General features: G+C 39.9%; 1 protein-coding gene across 4 annotated transcripts in view; it reads right to left on the bottom strand.

Moving 5' to 3' along the window:
- MBP (myelin basic protein) overlaps positions 1-19,758 on the bottom strand; it is a 102,385-nt gene that overhangs the window by 46,370 nt on the left and 36,257 nt on the right. The gene's annotated exons all lie outside the window — the stretch shown is intronic.

Genomic DNA, 19,758 nt, shown 5'->3' with positions numbered 1-19,758 from the left:
ATTTTTCTAGCCCTTCCCTTCCCTTTAACAATTTTCTTCTTTGAGACTGAGATGTGAACGTGAAAATGCTTTAGGATATTCTGCAGAGCTCACCTCTGTGCTTAGCAAATTATTTGTTACTTACAACACACACAAGTTAGGATCTTTCTGTTAACTTTTTCCAGAGAGCTTAAAAATGCCTTTTGGGCACTCAAGGAACCCCACTCACAATATGGAAATTGTCTGCTTAGCAATTTAGCATCTGCTTTTTCTTTTGTACTAGTTTCAGACTCTAATATAGGGCACTATGCTGCAAATTTATCACCAATTTTCATCTGCTTGAATATGAAGCAAGATACTCACCCACAGGATGCAAAATAATTCAAGGAAAAGGAAAAAAGGTCAACAGCAAATTCAGACATGAAAATTACTTGTCTACACACTAAAAAAATCTCACAGCAGGACATTAAGAAAACTGGCTGTGCTAAATACACTCTGCAAGATAAAACCAAACCCGAGCAACTTTCCCACCTCCTCATTCTTCCTCAGGATCATGGCATTTTGCTGCTTTTGGACTCATTATTATATGTGTTCTGCTCCATCAGGAAAAGATAACATTGAGGAGGGAGAAATGTTTGCAGCTTTTACTTATCAGGGACCATAAAGCACAGCTTGTGGTAAGCTTTTCAGAATGTGATTAGTAAATCCCATAACAGTGGTGCAAAACTTACTTTACTGTCTCTAAAATTTCTCCAAGTTAACACCTGAAAATGCAGTGCCCAAGGCACCTATATATATATATATCTATCTAAATTTATATATATATATATATATATATATATATATATATATATATATATATATAAATAAATGGATAAATGGATATATATAAAAATGGATAAATGGACATATATAAAAATGGATAAATGGACATATATAAAAATGGATAAATGGACATATATAAAAATGGATAAATGGACATATATAAATAAATGGATAAATGGACATATATAAATAAATGGATAAATGGACATATATAAAAATGGATAAATTGACATATATAAAAATGGATAAATGGATATATATAAATAAATGGATAAATGGACAAATATAAAGTTGATGGAAAGAATGTGACAATGTATTATTGATGGTTTGCTGAATATCCAAGAAAAACAGACTCCAGCTTAATATATAAAAATTAATATGTGTTCATACACAGGTATTTATATATCAGTAATAATAAAAAAGGAAGAATAAGCAGAATAGTTATGCACCAGAGCATTACTACATAAGGTCAGTTATGGTGATTGCCCTAATACTCCACTATCATCCAGATCCCCAGTTGCTGGGGAGCTCTGGTTGCAGTGAGGGTGTGTGTAACTTTTCCTCCTACTCTGTGTGTCCATTCATAGGTGACGTCTCCAAAGTTGCTACAAGAGGGTCCAGCTTTTTATATGGTTGAATAAACAAGTTTAGGTGACTTCAAATGTGGAGGCATCTGACTTCGTCCTCCTCAGATTCCTTCCACACACAGTCTGGCCAAGGCTCAGGAAGGAACAAAGGGAGTGTCTTTATCGAATTGATTTTCACCACATACCTCCACACAGGGCTGGATGTGCGACTGCATGGCCTTGATGGTCTGCTTCTAAATAAAGAAAGCTGAATACATTTTCTTGATGTTTCATGCTCACTAATGATTATACTGTATCTGAGTGACATTTTTCACTAATAATCATACCCATTGCACTAACAGTTAATCAATCATAAGCAGAAATGAACTATTTTCAACACAATAAAACAGATTAAACCAAATATCAAACCTACACACCTCAATTTCCATCCTCTGGCACTTCAACAAGGTAAAATCTAACCAGCTGTATGGTTCCTGATTATAAGCAGGTCAAAGCAAACCATCAAAGTCTCCTACTGTGATGAGCTGGAAGAAGGGAAATGTTACCACTGCTCTACAGACTCAATGGTATTAACTGTGTGAATGGCTCTTGTTAAAGATGTCTTCGTTAATGACCTACTATAAAGTACATCAGAATTTTACTTCAGAACTCTAATACTGATCAGAACAATTCAGCCCAAACAGAGCACAGAAAAATCTTGAATTCTGCAAGATGGTGCCTCAGCTTGAGAATACACTGGTGAAGATAACCTGCAAGGCAGTGGAAAGGGAAGAATCAAGTGTAAAAATATCTTAAGCTGCTTCTACCTACCACATGTCATGTTCTTCTAATATAAAAATAGGTTCAACCTTTATCTTTACCCACAGTAAACTAGTAAACTTCCACTGCAAGACTTTCTGCTTGACTACAACCTACAGTTCAATTTTAACAAGCAAAACAAAACAATGTAAGAAATTCACAACAATCCCTTTTCTACGAAGAGACCTTTAATCTTCATGCAACTGAGCAAAGTCCTCGTTAAACCAACTGGCTCATTACAGCACAGACTACAAATGTCTCAATCTACACAGAGCTCAGTTTCAGACAAATGAAACTGTAAGCAGTTGTCAGCCTGATTTGGCTCAATTTAAAAGCACCAAGGGACTCTGAAGCAAAGCAGGACATAATACAGATCATATTCAGGTAACAGCTGAGACTGCATGTTTCTAAGCTAGTAAAAGCAACAGGATTATTGACAAACAAGACATTTTTAAACTACTACCAGAGGAAAAAACTCTCTTAAATTTGCAGCATCAGCAGGAAGAGCTAGAGAGTACAGCTTCTAGGCACAACAATAGGTCTTATATGAAATCCAGGGCTAAGATTGAAGTTAATTTCCTTTCATACAAAGTGTAGACAAACCTGAAGTATAGATAAATGGTATAATTACAAAAGCAAAAATCCTTTTCTTGGTCCAAAGATGGTAATCTGGCAGCACCAACCAAATCAACAAGGAGAAAAGAACAAAAACAAACAGCCAGTAAAACTCTACCATGAAGCATGTCCATACTAAGTTGAGGCCCACTGGTGGCTGAGAGCTAGCAATTTTACTCAAGATTATGCCTATGCCCTATTTAAACCTCCCCCAAAAACGGATACTGCACCAGCAAAAATCATTTCATCTTATTTTGAAGCAAATGCAATTTACTATCTGCTATTCTTCTTTATAATAGGTAAATATCCAAAGGAACACAGAAAATATATATATATATGTTTCAACTTCCAGCTTTGTAACACTTATGTATCACACAATGTAAGAAAATCTGGGCTTTATTAGTTTTCAGAGCCAAAGGAAAGAATTGGGAAATTTCAACTGAGCCTCTTTGTTTAAGGTGTTAGAATTTCTTAGGATAGCTAATTCCTCTGCCTTTCAAATACAGACATTCAGCTACTGCACACTGGCCAAATGGCCTATTACATGCTCATGAGACTCGTGACAAGTCAGTAGTGCTCTTGTAAGCTTCAGCTTTACAGGGAAAACTGTTATATTTGCTAAAACCACTTAATGAAAGTTCTGTTAATAACCACAAACTCAAAATAATTTAGTTTTTTTAGTAGTATCTGCAGTGGCCCAATAAGAGTAAATGATGCAATACACGTGGGATTTGTGCTTTTGAAATATACTTCAAGGGGCATTTTTATAGCAGTAGTGTCTTCTTCCCCCAGGAACATCATCTTACTTGAGAATTGCTGCTACTCAAACATCTACAAATAAACCTCCCCTGTCTAGTAAGCAGATTAGAATAGCAGGTCAGATTCCAGTTTCAACTGAGATGTATATTTCCATTACTTGTAAAACAAATGAACCATTCAGTGATGATAGTGTTTTACATTCTGGAAAGCATGACCAACTCACTACAGAATTTACCTTAAATGGTATTTATTATTTATTTTGCTATTTAGAAAGACAGTGAACTTCTGCTGATTCTGGCTCTGTGTGTCTTAGGCCCAAAATCTGCTGAAGGACTCATTGGTTACAAGGTTTTTTATTAAGAATATAATTTGCCAGAACAAACTTATCAGAGAAACTTCCTTTTTCAATGACATCTTGTTGCAGAAGATATCTCAAATCTTGGGTGGAATTTGTTACTATGATAGAACGACCACAAAAGCCTCTAGTGCTGCTATTAACTCAGATCATCTCACTAGCACTCATCTGTGCAAGTCACAGCCCTATGGCTTGCAGTGCTTCACATACAGCATATAATCTATCCTCTTATAACAAATAATGAAGGGAAATTGTCTTTTTAAAAGTTAAAAAAAAAAAAAGAGAGAGGGAGAAATATAAATAACTTTAAACTGACCCTTAAAATATGGATTTTTTAGTTTGTTTTCAATTTTCTGATGTTCAGGGGTGTACAAAGAACTACGGACTGGCTAATGTGGTATAGTAAAGTTGTACTAACATCTAAGCTAATAATCAAGAAGCAAGTCAGAAGAACTTTGGGTGTCTGTGGGTAAAACATACTTGAAAGCAGCTGAGGCACATGGTGGTAATGAAAGGCAACAAAGAGAGCAATGAAACAAAAAACAAAAAAATAAAGGGAAGAAAATAGCCAGATAGAAGGATGCAAGTGAAGCTGGAAAAAGAAATGGATCCATAAGTGACTAGAAAATACGAGGAGAGAAAAGGCTGCTTGTAAACAGAAGTGGACAACAGCAGTAAAGCAGCATAGGCACACGCTGGGAGTACCTCACCGTAACTAGAGGTATGTTGGAGACCCAAAACATAAGAAAAGCACAACTGGCAGTACAGAACCTGCTTACACCAGGAGGATTTTTGAAGTGATTAATACAAAGCACAGAGGTCAGAAAAGGGAAGGAGAACCACCAAGAACCAGGCAGGTGACATCTTTGCAAAAAACTCTGTGGTTAATATGTCAAAAATGCTGAACGCTTATTTAGGCATCAGACCATCCCACCAGTGCCAGGGATTTGGCAACAGATTAGGCTGCATTCTTTGAGTGCTGAAGTGGTTTAATTTGAGATAGTAACAAGGTAACACACAAAGTCTGACTTTCTTCCTCCGAAAGAACTCATGGCAACCAGAGATCCTATTGTGCTTTGTTGTTACATAATTGTTAAAGAAATGCTTTCCGATGCCCTGTGAGAGGGGGTACTATCTCGAAAGCTCAAAGGGATTGTTCATTTGATCACTAAGCACAGTGTTATTCTAACCACTCATGCATGCAGAGAATGCCTCTATTCTTATGTTCCCCTGAGAGTTGAGATCATCTGAGATATGTCTGCTAGCACATACAAAGGTTGAGGTAGAACTGCTGGCAGGACATTTTAAGTTAAGAATTTTCACAGACCTGGATTTTCTTTTCTTGATTTTCAGATTTGATGAACACTAGGATAATTTACAAGGTGTAAGTGGACCAGCAGACCCTTACTTTAGGATTTCAAATCTCAGAGCTTGTGCATTGAATGGTGAAGCAGTTTTAAGAAAGACAAATGAGATGTAGACATGTATCTACTCCCAGATCCACCTCTCCCACCAGTTACAGGCAGAAACCTGTAAATGCACTTAATCTAAGGCACTTGGTACAAGCAGATATCAACACACCAAACAAACCTAACCCCAAACACCCCTGCAAAACACAAGCAAAGCCCTCTACACTCAAATTCCAAATGCCAGGCTAAAATGTTGTATGCAAAGATAATGCAATTGGCAAAGAATAAGCCCTAGACAAAACCACCACACCGGTGCTGATCTGTCCTTCCATCTCCTAAAATAAGGTTTTATTTCTGACCTCTTCAAATTTGCTTTAGAATATTCCGTTCAAGCCATTAAGATTGACTTTAATTATTCCTGAATTGTTTTGTTTGGAACATTAAGCTGCTTACCTCAAAAACTGCCCACACATATACTGATGAAAAAAAAAAAAAAAGTAATAATCACACACCATTAAAAAAAAAAAGTAATAATCACACACCACCACCTCCACCACTTTAGCACAAATAGCTTATAAGCAAGAACTCGAATTGGTGGTACATATTAAAAGCTAGAGAGGACAGGGGCACTTTCCCAGCTTACGCTTCAGAGAAACAAGGCAATCGCCCATCTCTCTGTGCTGTGAGCATGTTACTGTTCTCCACATTAACAACCAGCCTAGACCCCACAAGGTGTTAAATAGATGCATGTAGAGTGCATGGAAAGACATAAATATGCCCTATTAAATTCCTCCCCCTAATCTGAGTTGTGCTTCTCCCTCCCCTTATGTGGACAAGATAGCTACCTTGCAGGATTCCTTGTTCTTGTGTAATATCCTTAAACTAAATGCATTATTGTAACCATGACATTTTAAGGAGGTCTGAAGGATTCTAAAAACCTACACTTTGTGCAAATAAACTGCAATTTGCAGAAAGATGTGACCTCATTTAAAGTTCAACAACCAAGAAAGGTCAGGATATCTCATCACCTAGATGAAAATGGCATTATTTTGCACTGATTTTTTTTGTTTTCCCATTATCATTAAAGACCTTTTCAACATTCCAAGAACCTCCACAACCACTCTCTATTCATTCTCTAATAAAACAAGCAAGTAAGACACCTTGATAAAATCATTGCAAGGAGCAAATATTTCTGTAGTTCCTCAATGAAATGTTAGAGAATTCATAGTTTTCTTTAAACCAGAATATGCATCTCATGAACCTGGCCCTTAAAACACAGATCTTTATGCTGCAGTGCTGCATCGCAACTATGTCACCACAAATAGAATTGGCACAGACGCCGTAGAAAATGGCTCACATTTAAATAGCTCCCTATGTCCAATTAATTTATATTAAGCCATTTCCCATGAGAACATTATTATGATACTCTGGAAAACACATGGAGTTGACTAGAAAAGCCATTTCAGTAGGGATTTATTACAGAGAGGTCAGGAGTCATTATGGCTAGCCGAAGCAGTGTGCAATTCTGAGTAACATACAGATTTCAAGGCATTCACTTCTGTATTCTTGAGGGTGCAGCTCCACATGCTTTCTATTTCCTATTTTCTTTTTATTTGAGTCTTGAAAGTAACATTCAGACATTCTTGCAAGAATGTTCAGACTCAGAAATCCCATAATAGGTACCTTAAGTTTAGGTAGAGCTAAAAAGGATTCTTTTTACACAACAATCAAGCAAATAAACTGGGAAAGCCTTCATATTTTCACTGCAGGAGACATTTATAATCAGCACATATCAAATACAAAGTGAGTGGGAAAAGCGTAACTCAGAAACTAAAGAGACATGTTATACTCCTCATAATTACTCAGACTTGAAAGAAAAAAATACAATTTAGTATTAAAAAAAATACTGAAAAGGGCTGGAAAGAGAAATAATTTAAATATTTGCCTTCGGGGAGCAGTTACTCAGCACAACTGCATCGGTACAGGTGTGACACTGCAGCTGTAACTCCAGCTGGAACAGAAATGCTGATGAAGATGACATGTAAGTGGAATAATTGTGATGATGTGATTCTGCTACTGAAGTTTTTCCCAAGCAGAACAAGGCTTTATCACAAAACTGCAGTTCATCTGCAAAAACCAGAGGAATTCCTGTTCTACGGTTAGACAGCAACAAACTGCATGGTGGAGGAGTAATCTGACTGGCAGAAGAAGTACCTTGAGAAACAGAAATTGGCTTCAAGGGGTGGAGAGCAAGTTTTTTTTATGGTCTTCCCATTATTTTTATAGATCAATAGGCTTAGCAAGGTCCTAGCCTTTGACCAGGTGTTTCTGCAGCGTGAACAGTAATTAAAACAATGCTAGAAATGAGTCTGCATTTAGATCGTTGCTCTTTAATAATGAAGGAAAGAAAAACAAACGTGTACCACTACAGAAGTTAAAAAGGAAAATGAAAAATTCCAAGCAGGCCTACATTTGAAAGCCTCACCTCCTGGTCTCCTCATTCTCAGAAAATTCAGTTAATTAGGTTCAATCCCACTGATCACTTCACACTACATCCTGAAAACAGGCAACTAATTACAAGTCGCTACAATCAGGTAAGCAACAGTTTTGAAACAGAAGCCAGATTGGTTCTTTTTGGCATATGAGAACAGAGGTAATGCCTCTGTGCTGAAGCCCAGGGGAATTTGTCACAGATTAAAAAGGGGGAAGACAGTTCATTTGCTCAGTCTTCTGATTTTCACTTTAAACCCAGGCCCACTGGAATATCTATTTCAAAATCTGGGCAGTATTTCAAAGTTTTAAAGCATACTCCTAATTCTGCTGAAATCTAGGAAGTTCCTATTTCATTTATCATTGTCCCTTTGCAGGCCTTGCAGCTCAAGATGATGTTGGCCAGCCACTGACCCCTCACAACAAGGGCAGAGTAACCTGATGGAATGAGAAATTTTGTTTTTCAGGAGTCTTACCAGTTTTCAGTTCAGCGTTTCATTTCAGCATGGATCTTGAAACAAATTTGCCTTCACATCTTTGTATTGCAATTGTGTATTTTGAAACAGAGCAGTAAAACTATTTCAAGCAATGTTGGCAGATTAACTGAAATAAGTAAACTCTCAGAATTTATATTTAATACTGAGGGCTGGATTCAGCCTGAAATCAGACATTCTGCCTGCCCCTCTGCAAGGCTTCTGCCGAATCAGGTCAAAGACTATGCTATAGACTCCCAGCTTCCTAAGAGCCTGGGAAACTCCAAAGCCTCTAACAGCTTTGAGACCACCAACAGCAACCTCGCCACATTCTTTGGGTACTGTCTGATAATATTTTGTGAGTAAATACTTAAAGCCTCTTGTAATTCACTAATTGCCTTCTGCCATAAGCAGAAAGGCGCATCCAGTGTCCATCTAGTGGATAAGTGGTATAATTAACCACATGCAGTATAATCAACCACAAGAATCTTCTCTTCCAGTACAACACTGTGTTTGCCACTTTAAGAAATAAGTGTTCTAGTTTTGCCTGCTCCCTGGGTGTGTAAATTTCCAAACTGTGCATTTCAAACCTTCTGAATGTTTTCTGGTGAGATTTAATGTTAATAAACAGTTTTCATAGCTATTAACAATCTTCACCTGGATATCAAAAGTAATACAGATTATTAACTTTGCATAATCTGTCACAGCAACCAGACAGCTAATTCCTTATCCAGCAGTGCTCCACCCATCAAGTCCATGTTTTTCCACCTTGGTGACCAGGATATCATGTGAGACAGAGGCAAATGCCTTACTCAGGTCCAGGTAGATGATGTCAGTTGTCCTTCCCTTGTCCACTGTTGCTGTGACTTCATCATAAAAAGCCACTAAATTTGTCAGGCATGATCTGCTCTTGGTGAAGCCATTGCTGGGTACCACCAATCACCTCTGCTTTGTTTTCCATTTGTCTTAGCAGAGTCTTCAGGAAGATCTGCTCCATGATCTTGCCAGGCACAGAGGTGAGACTGACTAATCTGTAGTTCCCAGGGTCATCCTTTTTTCCCTTCTTGAAGATGGGTGTTATGTTTCCCTGTTTCCAGACAGCAGGAACTTCATCAGTCTGCCATGACCTTTCAAATATGATGGACAGTGGTTTAGCACCTTCATCCACCAGTTACCTCAGGATCCATGGGCGTATCTTGTCAGGCCCCATGGACTTGTGCACGTTCAGATTCTTTAGGTGCTCATGAACATGACTTTCAATTATAGTGGGTGATCTTTCTTCTCCCAGTCCTTCCTTTTGCTCTCTGAGACTTGGACATTGTGGTAGGAGCCCTTGCCATTGAAGACTGAGGCAAAGAGGTCATTGAGCACCTCAGCCTTATCCATATCCTTTGTCACCAGCTTTCCATTTCTCTTCTGGAAGGGTCCTGCATTCTCCCTAGTCCTCCTTTTTCTCACTAGTACATTTAAAGCTTAGCCTTCAGTTTGGGAATAAAATTCCCTACTCCTGCCATTTGACTTTGGGTTGCAAGACACCTGCACACAATAAAATGGAAATGTCTTTCTGCCTGAAGCTGCCTCAGCCATGTGCAGAATGCCTGATGTGAAAGATGATTTCCCCAAGCCTACTGAGTGGAGGACTTCAGGTACCATGGATCTAAGAACATCATCTTCCTCAGAAGAACTTGGACATGATCACCACATAGTGTTCTTGAAATCAGTAGAGGTACTGTACTGAAAAAGCAGGTAGTCTTGTGTAGGCAAGTCATACAATCATTGAATGGTTTAAGTTGGAAGGGACCTCAAAGATCATCCAGTTCCAACTCCCCACCAAAGGTAGGGACACCTCCCACTAGAACAGGTTGCTCAAGGCCTCATCCAACCTGGCCTTGAAACACCTTCAGGGAGGGAGTATCCACAACCTGGAGTCAAGGCAAACAAAATCACCACATCCTGATAAACATTCAGGGAAGCCCACTTCAAAGAAGAAATTGTTTGTCAAGTGACAAATATCTATTTTAGAAGCACCAATATTTTTATTCTGCCCGTGAAACCAAGTCTGGTTATGGTGCCATTGCACGGTGGCTTAGCTGTTCTAAAACTATCACTTTTGTTTCATGAGCATATTCAGTCACTTCTCCACAAGCAAAGGTTAAAAAGGAAATTCTATTACTGATCTTTCAGAACAGAAATGATAACTCTCATGAATTTCTTTTCTCTGTAGCCAGTTTCTAAAGAAGTCACTTGAGATGAACAGAGATTTAGAAATACTTTTGTATTTCATACATCTGCTTGGTTAAACAAGTGACTTTAGTCTTTAAAAATGCTGATTTCTTCTGCAATTATTCTTGTCAGCACTACCAGGAACACTGTTTTCCATGGCTAATGTCACACAGACCAGAAATTTTAAGATGCTACAGTAAGAAAGATTAAAAAAAGTAAAATAAAATAAATCAGAATGGATGACAGCTACAAGAAATCAGAGTAATTTAAAGTTCCTGTTCTGATAGAGATACTTTATATTCAGTACAAAAATGGTTCCTTCTAATTAAGTGGGAATATTAAAAGGCCTAGAAAAAGCCAAGCTTTTCACTGGCAACACAGAAGGAAAGCATAGGGAAGGCTCTAGAGAGGGAGCCTGATCTGAACACTGAAAATAAAGAGCAGCATTATCTTGACTGTTCTCTGCTCCTCGCAAGGCTTTCAAGCAACTGCAGTCTTGTCACCACCAGGATGTTTCTGTCCAAGTACCAGTGTGTGCACACCAGTAAATACTAGTCCTTTTCACTTCTATTTTCTTCATCAAAAATAGATGCCTCAGATGTGAATTTCTGCTCTGTGCCTCCTTGTCAGCACTTAAAGGGATACCTCAGATGTGAATTTCTGCTCTGTGCCTCCTTGTCAGCACTTAAAGGGATACCGTTACGCCCATAAACTGAACTATTGCACAAGTGCTGCCAAGCTATGTGTTTGGAGGAGTTAAGCCAAACCACAGTCAGCCTTCTTGAACAACGTTTAACAGAAAGCCATAGTTTCAAGTACAGGTTGAACTTGCTGCTTGACATGGTACAGGAGAAATGGAGTTTCACTGAACTCCAGGGTACAGAGACAGGAACGTCAAGGGGAAGCCAACAGATGCTAAGCCTTACAAATTCTCATTCACTCTTACAAATGCTCTGCATACATTCTGATTTTTCACACTCCACCAGCACTAAACTAATTTCAAGTCTTGCAGACACAGTTGCAAACAACATATATATTAGGCAAAAGTACAATTTAGACTAACTTAGCACAGATACACAAGTATTTTGTCAGGGTAAGCATCAAAACATGAAGATTTTGCAATATGCTGTCATTCTCTACTCTCATAATCCTTTCATAGTGAGCCTATTTGCTGTCTGGATCCCCCTTCTAGAGCTACACCTATCATGTACCAGTCTGGTATCTTTGCAGAAGAACTGCTACTGGATGAGAGTACACAGCTACAATGCTCTTCTTGCCACCTTGTCACACTATTCAGGCAACAACTCAAACCTAAGAAAATCCACTGCTCTTTTCATACTCCGTCCCACCACTTTGGTGCTGGAAGGACAGGTTGGTGGACTGTTTATTTTTAAGCTAAGTTCAGTATCTTTACAGTTTTGCCAAAGTCAGTGGAGCTCTATCACAATACTGCCAGTGAACTAGGCTTAAACAGGGGCAGAAATGAAAAGTACCACTAAGAAATCCAAGCCAGAATTTCTTCTCCCTGAGAAGGAACTGAAATTTCACCTGATTGACAGCACATTGATTGTGAAGCACTGACTTAATACTGACCTATTCTGTTTATGAGGACAAGACGCTTACCCCTCTATCCCCCTCCCCCCTTAGTTTCTATCTTCTGCACTGAGATAAAAAAAACAAACCCTCTTTAGGATCTGTCTCTCATGACATGTTCTGCAAGGAGCCTGGTCACACAATCAAAGGTAATCACACGGGCATATGTAAGATCACTGAAGTGCCCCTTTTTAACCAGGATAACGGAACATTGAAAGCCTGAGAAGAAACCATTGTTTCTATGCAGTTCTTGCAATAGGACATTATTCTGGTTCACATTAGGCATTATGGATTTGATCACAGAATTACCCAATGAAACCCTATAACTCTTACGCTGCAGGAAGCCAAAGTAGGTGGGTTTCATACTGGTTTATTTTGTTTTAAGACCCAAAGGAATTATCAGTCTCAACTGGTGTTTCTGTTTCCCCTAATAGATTGCACAAAACCTCATTCTAGTTCTTGCCATTGCACTAAAAAGTGAGTCACATAGTAATTAAACTTTAACAACAGCATCTGTTTCAGCTAACATGACAGAAGAGTGGTTGGCTCACAGAGAACTATTCTGCTTACTTCACTCAAACCAGAACTGAGCACTTATTCAGCCTCAACAAAACTGGAAATGGGACAACAGCAACATCCCAGCTACTTTCTGCAAAATAAAGACCTTTCACAAGCACTTTTAATTCATTTACAGATAAAATCCTGCCTTAACCAAACTAGATGGTACATAAGGTCAGTAACGAAGAACACTAAGGACGCTGTTTCTTATGTGCTAGCAGAATGCTCCCTTGGGCTGCAGCCTGCTAATGGGACAAAGGCTCAAAATGCAGCATGAGAGAAGTAACTTGTTTTCATGGCTAATTAGTCAAAGGCTTCATATTACCACCCAACAACATGTGACATTAGACCACCCTTAGCCATCCTCACTTCTACAATCAGCTACAATGTGTGGTCTGGATAACAATAGGGTGGCAACTGCCTATTGTGCTTCCCCCATCCCGAATACAGACTCACTCTTACTGAATGAACAAGGGCATAAAAAAAAACAACCCAGCAGATCCCATACACTGTATAGCAAACATTAAAATACTGAATAAATCATTATACTGTTACTGTGCTCACTAATTACAGCGAGCACAGCCCACCAGCCCTGTGCTGCTATAAACACATCAGGAATAACTGTCTCAGGTCCATGTCTATGCTAATGAATCCAGCTACAACTCCAGCACCCGTAAAAGAAAAACCCAAACCTCTGTTATGCATGTAGCTTGCAAGTGCCACAGATGAAACAAAAACAGACAACAGAACAGAAAAATCATACCAGATTGGCTTGTCCAAGTGCTCTTACGTGCTTGTGCACTCATTTTGTGGCAAACACCAGCGCCACACTAAATGTAAGCTTAAAGTTTTAGATGCTAGAGCAGGACACTAATTGCAAAGGCACATCAACTAGTTAGAAGCCCAAGAGCTACTGTTACCATTTAAAGCACCAAATGGCTGCCAGAAAAAAAAATGGTTGAATGTTACTGTTAAAAAAAGAAAATCCACAGAAGTGAGCCATAATCAAACAAACCACAAAATTAACATAAAAAATGTGCATATCTGTACTGTTAGAAAAAAGCTTCAGATCCTAAAATAATAAAACTTCTCACCAGCTGGCCAATGTTGCGTCTGGAATCCTGTGGGGTTTCATTCCACCACAGCAGGTGGACTATTTGACTTCCCTTCACTGTGTGTACATTACACACAGTCTGCAAAAAGCACTTTATGATACATAAACTCTTGCAAGAGCAGAGTTTTAGGTGGGCACAAAAAAAACAACCCACCATAAAAAAGAAAGCTGTGAGCAGTACCTCTGAGATCCTGCAACTGCACAAAAAATGCCAACCGTGGGGTTTTTTTTTTAATTAAAATGCAAATCTCTTCTTTCCATCTCAGAAAATGAATCCTTTCCTCCTGCTGTAATTTTGATAAACCTGTAGCATCTGGATGGAGGCAGACAGGCAAGAAACTGGGGCAAAGGAAAGACACAGTGAAGGAAAGTAGAAGTATGTGGAGAGAGATGGAAAAACAGAATCATTACTTAGCTTATAATGAAAAACTACAGGAGACTAAATTCCCCCATTTACCTCTCATGCAAGAGGAAATAACTGCACCACGGTAATAACATCTATTTTAGGGCAATTTGCTGTCTCATCAGATTGATTTTTTTCTTGTAAGCTTGCCATTACTTTGCATTAAAGTCATATCTTGTGTCCCACAATTGATTGTGTTTACAAAGAAAGCAGCTTTCCAGTAAGAAGGTCACTGAACTACAGTAACCCTCAGCTTTTATCAAGCTCCTGACAGGACCTCATCACCTCCTGATCAAGGCACTCCATGGCCAAGAGGTTCTAAATACCTTTCTGATCCTTCTTTTGCATTGTGCCCACCTCCCTTTATAAAAAAGACCAATCAAAACCCAAAAATGTACACAAAAAGATAGTGAAATACGTGCAGATATAATACACAATCACATACATTCCCACCTTGTAAGATACTCTGTACAACTACTTGTAGGAGATTTACAGTGTCCATTATTTCAGGAGAGTGGGCTTTATATGCAATCATTAAATTCTCAACTGAACAATAAAAAAAGCCTGCTGATATACAGCATCCAAAAATTCCTAGGCGTGGAAGCAGCTAAACTGCAGCAACTGCAGTCCTACAATGTTAAGCAAGACCAGTGGCGAGGGCAACTGCATCAGTCAAACTGTCTGAGACTGAAATCTTGTGGAGACAGAAGATTTTCAACCTGTGTGGGGTTATACCTCTATCCACAGAATGTTCTGTGTAGGGGACAGTAGCAGGCATCAGCAAAAGCAATGAATCAGGGTGAGCCAGGCCCATTGTGGAATTGTGCTGAATGTACAGTTTCTAGCTATACCTCTGAACTCTGCATACAAAAAGACACCTCAGGATGTATCCAGCACTGCAACTACAAGTGACAGAATGATGGATGATGCTGCACTCAATGTCACTTTGCCATGATTGGAACAAAGCTTATCTCTTGCCTAAGTGAAGAGAAAAAAAAAAATCTCTACAATTCTTTTATTTCAACAGAAAAAGATGACTTTGTTTAATCTTTCTTATAAAAATAAACCAAAAACATAAAGCCACCAAACACAAATAATAATAACAACAAACCCAACCACACCCCAAGCCACAGTACAACTCCAGCCATGCAGCACAGATTGCAAGAAAGCACTAAGCTGTCTACAACTACCTGAGGGGTGGTTGTAGCCAGGAGGAGGTTGCTCTCTTCTCTCAGGTGGCCAGCACCAGAACAAGAGGACACAGCCTCAAGCTACACCAGGGGAAATTTAGGCTGGAGGTGAGGAGAAAGTTCTTCACTGAGAGAGTCACTGCATACTGGAATGGGCTGCCCGGGGAGGTGGTGGAGTCGCCGTCCCTGGAGCTGTTCAAGGCAGGATTGGACGTGGCACTTGGTGCCATGGTCTAGCCTTGAGCTCTGTGGTAAAGGGTTGGACTTGATGATCTGTGAGGTCTCTTCCAACCTTGGTGATACTGTGATACTGTGAACCCCAGTAACGTCTACAGATAGAGTTTTAGACTTCATTAACTAGAAATATAACCTAACTGCTGGAGAAGATCAAGACTTAATTTTGAAAACTTAGTACACTTAGACTTTTCCTTGCTATCTGAAAGAGCAAGATACATACCACAGTCCCCCTATAGAAAGTTTTTCCTCACTTCTAATTTTATACTAGTTCAAACCCATGGGGAAAGAAAAGGTATCAATAAAACCCTGCACTTGCCCTTTTCCAAGTCAATGCAATAAGGATTGTACCAAAAGAAAGCCCAAACCCCTCAACAGTCAGAATGAAAGAAAGCTTGCCCCCATTGCTTTTGCCTCACAGTTGTACAGTGTCAATGGATTTAATAAACTTCTGAAGATAATCTGTGGAAGTGAGGCCAGCAGACACCTCCTGATTCCTTTCTTTGAATACACAGCACTCTACTCTGCAGTTTTTTTCTCTCTCCTGGACTCAGATGACATTCATGGTCCTTCTCTGACTACGTAGTGGCTTCAACAGAGACCATGTTGGCTACGTGCAAGTTCAACAGAAGTTTGCAGCGAGCAAGACATTCTAGTTCCACATCACAGATGCATATTCAGTATATGTCAGACAAGAGAACTCTGTTGGGTGTCACAAGAAAATCCTTTCAAAGGACAAACAAAACTAACTCTTGTTAATTCAGATTGCATAGCTACAAATGCCATTACCATGCAGACTAGATTACTTTTCTCTCCCATATCCTTACCCTTCTGCTCCATTTCTCCACTCTATTCTCTTGTATACAAAGTTCATTGCCTCTGACAATTAGCTCTCTGAAGCACAAGACATACCTGACTTGTTTGTTTTGTAAAGCAGCTGGTACAACGTTGCTTCATCATTGGTAAGGACATGTCAGCTATACTCCAGTGTAAAAACAAACAGAAATGCAAAGAAGCCCTCCAGAATGTAATTCCCAAATCCAGCTCACGTGAAGAGGAAAATTAAGGCATTCACATTCACTCACATGCAGCCCTCCACAGTGGTGGATCAATCCTTGTTTGTATCTACAAAGAATGTTACTGAGTCTAGCAGACTTGTAGAGATCTCCACACTTGGTTTTGAACCACAACATCAAGAATCATGTGCTCGCCTCCAAAACTGCACCCAACTGACAAGGGCTGCAGGAACCACACTTTCTGTGAAATCAAGTATTCCCAAGTGAAAAACAGAAACAGCACAGCTCCCTCAGACGTCTTCTGTAAAACAACATCTAGCAATGTCGTCTATCCCATGCTGTCTCCATTCCATGAAAAAATGCACTGTCACCTGGTCCAAGACAATACTAAGCTTGGAGAGTGGGGAGATAAGAGTAAACCGAGAGATTTATGTCTCATTTGCTAAAGAGCCTTTGACCTGGCAGCCCAGGCACTGTGGTGGCTGCCAGGGACTGGCAGCTGCTGCCACCGAGTGGCTCAGTGAGGAGGGACAGGCAGCGCTTGCAGGGGCATCTAGGTCCTCTGCACACCCACTGCACACCCAGGCAGGAGAGCAGAAAAGGCAGGCAGAAGTCAGGGGGTGTTGTCCTTCTGAATGTCAGGCATTGCCTTCCCTGTTGTCTGTGCATTGTCCAAAGGAAGGTGGGGCATGTGAGCTTCGTGAAAAACAACTAAGGGACAGAAGGTGGGGTTCTACGTGAAATGGTAAGGTGGTGCTGCACCTATTCAAAGAAGGCTATTTACAATTCCTTAGAAGAGGGATTCTAGTCAAAGCTGAAGCTATAAATTAACCAACTCCTGGTGCATACTTGATGCTTATTATAATTAGCACCAGTGGGAAAAAAAAAAAAGAAAGAAAAGAGGGATAGCTTGAAATAAATCAAGCCAGGGTGAGAATGACTGAGCAGAGTCTGTAAACTAATCACTTCAGTCACAGGACAACAAATAAGTCACCTAGGTAAAAGGATTTCCAAGCTTTTAATCTATCCCCTATAAAATGGATTTAAACAACCTAAGAAATTGGCCAGTCTGAAGGAAAGGCAGGTACATACAACCCTGTCATTCTCAGACACATAAAGTTTGTATCTGCCAAAATGTTCTGGAGTCTTATATTAAAGAAGTTTCATTTTCACCTTCAGTCCATATTAATTTCCTTACTTGACCAGAGTGAAAAAGGAGATTACAGATTCCATTTGCAACGTAATTCTTCTTTTTTTTGAGGGTATTTTCTGTCTTAGGGGTTTTTTAGCTTTACATTTTTTTTTTGGGGGGGGTATGTTTGTCTGTTTTTAATTTAATATTAAGAACAAAACAAAAAATGACACTACTTCACAAGTGAACAGGGTTGACATAAAACACTGTACTCTGGCTGGGTTTGGAGTCAGAAGGGAAACTTCCTCTTTGTGATACAAAGTTGCCAAATGCTGATCTTTGGCTTATCTTAGATAAGCAGTTCAGCTCATGGTTTTGGGCATGCAAATACTTAGAAATTTGTTAGTAAATAATCAGCTTTAAATAACACCCAGTACACTGCACACCGACCTCCTTAACTTCAGCAAAAGAATGTGTAGTGAGAGTAGGGATTGCTGGACAGTGAATTTAAGCCTACTTCATGGGTATTAATTCCCCTTGTTAATTTCACAATCCCCATGCAGACTGGTTTATTTCACTGGTACATGGGGCTAATGATCAGAATAGAGAGAAGGCTTAGAAGCCAGATTCTGCTGGTAGGAAGAGGCAGACAGGATGACAGGATGTGAAGGGTTGGAAGCAACCCAAAGAGACTATTGAGTCCAATCCCCCTGCCAGAGCAGGACCATATAAACCAGCTCAAGTCACAGAGGAACACACCCAGAAAGGGCCTTGAAAGTCTCCAGAGAAGGAGACTCCACAACCTCTCTGGGGAGCCTGTTCCAATGATCTGTGACTCTTAAAGAAATCCTCCCTTGTGTTGTGGTGGAACCTCCTGTGCTGCAACTTACACCCACTGCTCCTTGTCCTATCACAGAGAGCAAGTGAGAAGAGCCTGTCCCCTCCCTCCTGACACACAGCTCTCAGATATTTATAAACATTTATTAAATCCCCTCTCAGTCTTCTCCAGCCTAAAAAAACCCCAGGTCCCTCAGCCTCTCCTCATAAGGCTTCAGGAGACTGGAGCACATCATTCTTGTAGCTTTCCACTGGACCTTCTCCAGCAGATCCCTGTCCCTCTTCGACTGGGGAGCCCAAAACTGAATGCAGTACTCAAGATGAGGTCTCACCAGGGCAGAGTGGAGTGAGAGGAGCATCTCCCTTGATCTGCTAGACACACTCTTCCTAATACACCCCAGGATCCTACTGGCCTTCTTGGCCACAAGGGTACATTGCTGTCGTGGGGATAATTGGTTATCCACCAGCACTCCCAGGTACCTCTCCATAGGGCTGCTCTCCAGCAGATCACCTCCCAACCTGTACAGGTGCAGTTTATTATTCCTCCCCAGGTGCAGGACTCTGCACTCATCCTTGTTGAACCTCATTTGGTTCCTCTGTGCCCAGCTCTCCAATCTGTTCAAGTTTCACTGGAAGGCTGCACAGCCTTCAGCTGTACCAGCCAAGCCTTCCAGTTTGGTGTCTCCTTGCTTTGCTGTCTCCATACATCTCAGAAAGACCAGACAGCTGAATTGAGAAATGATACAGTCTGAGATGCAAATCAGACAGCAACCAGTAACACTGTACAACCAGTAACACTGGATCTACTGCAAATGAGTGGAGCAGATGTAGAGGAAATGAGGTAACAGCCTCAGCACTGAATTAATGAAGCTGAAACCTAGTTCTTAAGTCCACTTGTGGTTCTTTCAGGCATTGTCATTACATGATTAGTGCTGGAAATATTCATACCAGGAATTCCAGCCCATGTGCCAATCATACTACATTACTTCACTGAGGAAAACTGATTTTAAATAAAATCAATTTAAGTGGTCACAATCACTGTTTCCATGTACAGTAAGAAAGGCCTAATCATGCTTTATTCCTTTGGTACCCTCAAAGAAAGTAAAATTCCTTACAGCATTAATATTTGACTCATTCAGAAGTTTTCAAGCTAGTCAGCCTTAACAGA

Source organism: Pogoniulus pusillus, chromosome 10, assembly GCF_015220805.1.
Source record: "Pogoniulus pusillus isolate bPogPus1 chromosome 10, bPogPus1.pri, whole genome shotgun sequence".
Classification (NCBI taxonomy): domain Eukaryota; kingdom Metazoa; phylum Chordata; class Aves; order Piciformes; family Lybiidae; genus Pogoniulus; species Pogoniulus pusillus.
The sequence above is the reverse complement of the archived record's forward strand: the minus strand, read 5'-3'. Positions and strand labels throughout refer to the sequence as shown.